Source organism: Squalius cephalus (genome assembly GCF_949319135.1).
Source record: "Squalius cephalus genome assembly, chromosome: 6".
Taxonomy (NCBI): domain Eukaryota; kingdom Metazoa; phylum Chordata; class Actinopteri; order Cypriniformes; family Leuciscidae; genus Squalius; species Squalius cephalus.
Window position 1 is genome coordinate 32,735,153 of NC_137127.1, and position 2,355 is coordinate 32,737,507.

At 33.4% G+C, this 2,355-nt stretch overlaps 1 long non-coding RNA gene across 1 annotated transcript; it reads right to left on the minus strand.

The window, feature by feature from the left end:
* Positions 1-955: 955 nt before the first annotated feature.
* LOC307160725 lies at positions 956-1,699 on the minus strand. The gene is made up of 3 exons (XR_013821621.1): positions 1,607-1,699; positions 1,114-1,194; positions 956-1,025 (listed from the first exon to the last, which is right to left on the minus strand). It is a non-coding gene; the product is annotated as an uncharacterized lncRNA (long non-coding RNA).
* Positions 1,700-2,355: the final 656 nt, after the last annotated feature.

Below are 2,355 nucleotides of genomic sequence, written 5' to 3' on the forward strand. Positions count from 1 at the left end.
AGTAGAAAATCACTGACAGTAAAGTGAAGTAAATGGCTACAGAGACAAAGTATATTTCAATCATTTTATTAAAAAGAATCTTTATTACATATTTATCTTGAACATGTGCCTTAATACCCCAGTGAGCAAGCCAAAAGGCGACAGTGGCAAGAAAAACTCCCTTAGTAGGGTGGAACATCTTGGATCAAAGGGTGGAGCATAATAGTAGGGTGGAACATCTTGGATCAAAAGGTGGAGCATAATCAGCAGAGTGGTAAAGGAAGAAACCTTGGGAGGAACCAGACTCAGCCGGGGCAGGCCATCCTCTTTTGGCTGGCACATATTAAGTAACTGTACATAGGCCAAATATAATACAAGCCATCCATTCAACATTGTTACTGTGGAGATGTATTCAGTAGTAAAATAAATTAATTGACTGCCTGCATACGTTTAAAGTTCTTTCAGAACATTTTCTGAATTGATAGTTGACAAGACTGTTGTTGTCACTATTGCTAGAGGGGAAAAGCAATAAAGTTATCAAAAATCACAAAATTATATGTTTTCAGTAACACGTTTGAATATATTCATTGTATATTACCTTTTTTAATCAGTTGTATAATTTACAGAAGTTCATGCAGTAGAAAATCTTGCGATTGGTATATGGGAGGAAGTTATGACTTGTGCGTTTCAGATATCTGCAAAGTTTACATGCGTTTAACAAACTGCTTGGTGAAAGTAAAAGGTTTACACAAAAAACATAGCCATCAATGTAGAAAATGTCTGTTAGCTTACCTTTTTTCAGTAGTGAAAAATTGTTTATGGAGTTTATGGACCTCAGAATATCAACAGTGGTTTTTGAGTTGTTGCACAAATCTGAAAGTAGATTAACTAGGGCTTGAATGAAAGCGTTTCAATTTCAATTTTGCAGACATGCAATGAAATATACCTTTTTTATCAGCTGTGGGCTTCTTTATAGGAGTTCATGGATCAGAAAATCTTGTGATGAGTACATGGAGGAAGTTATGACTTCAGTGTGTTTCAGAAATCTGAAAATATTACATTCATTAAATGCTCCAAGTGAAGTCTTCACATAAAATATTTTGCAGCTAACATAGACATTGTATGTTAACTTACATTTTTGTTGGTAGTGGACATTTGTACAAGGGTTTGTGGACTTCAGAATATCAACAGTGGTTATTGAGTTGCTGCACAAATCTGAAAGTGTACCATTAGTAGATTAATCAGTGCTTGTATAAAAGTCAACAACTTAAATTTACTTCAATAAAATGTACCGTTTTATCAGTTGTGAACTTCTTTATAAAAGTTAATGAAGCAGATAATCTTGAGATGGGTATATGGAGGAAGTTATCTGCAAAGATGACAAGCATTGAACAAACTGCTTGGTGAAAGTAAAGGGTTAACAAACATTTTCTTCTTAATGGCAATGTTTTTGTTAGCTTACCTTTTTGTCAGTAGTGAAAATTTGTATAAGAGTTTATGGACCTCAGAATATCAACAGTGGTTATTGAGTTGTTGCACAAATCTGAAAGTGTACCAATAGTAGATTAATCAGGGTTTGAATGAAAGCGTTTCAATTTAAATTATGCAGACATACAATGAAATATACCTTTTTATCAGCTGTGGACTTCTTTATAGGAGTTCATGGAGCAGATAATCTTGTGATGGGTATATGGGAAATTATGACTTCAGTGAATTTCAGAAATCTGCAAATATTACATTCATTCAACAAAGTGCAATAAGTGAAGTCTTCGCATTAAACATTTTGCAACTAACATAGACATGGTCTGTTAGTTTGTATATGGGGACATTTGACATTTGTATAGGGGTTTGTGGACTTCAAAATAACAACAGTAGTTATTGAGTTGCTGCACAAATCTGAAAGTGTACCATTAGTAGATTAATCAGTGCTTGTATAAATGTCCACAACTTAAATTTTCTTCAATCAAACCTACCATCTTAATAGTTGTACGATTCTTTATAAAAGTTAATGGTGCAGATAATCTTGTGATGGATATATGGAGAAAGTTAGGACTTTGGTGAATTTCAGAAATCTGAAAACATTACATTCATTGAACAAAGTGCAATAAGTGAAGTCTTTACATTAAAAACATTTCGCAACTAACATACACATGGTCTGTTAGCTTACCGTCATTTGTATAGGGATATGTGGACTTCAAAATATCAACAGTAGTTATTGAGTTTCTGTACAAACTTGAAAGTGTACAATTAGTAGATTAATCAGTGCTTGTATAAATGTCAACAACTTAAATGTACTTCAATAAAACTTACTGTTATATCACTTGTGCACTTCTTTATAAAAGTTCATGGAGCAGAGAATTTTGTGGAGCAGAGAAT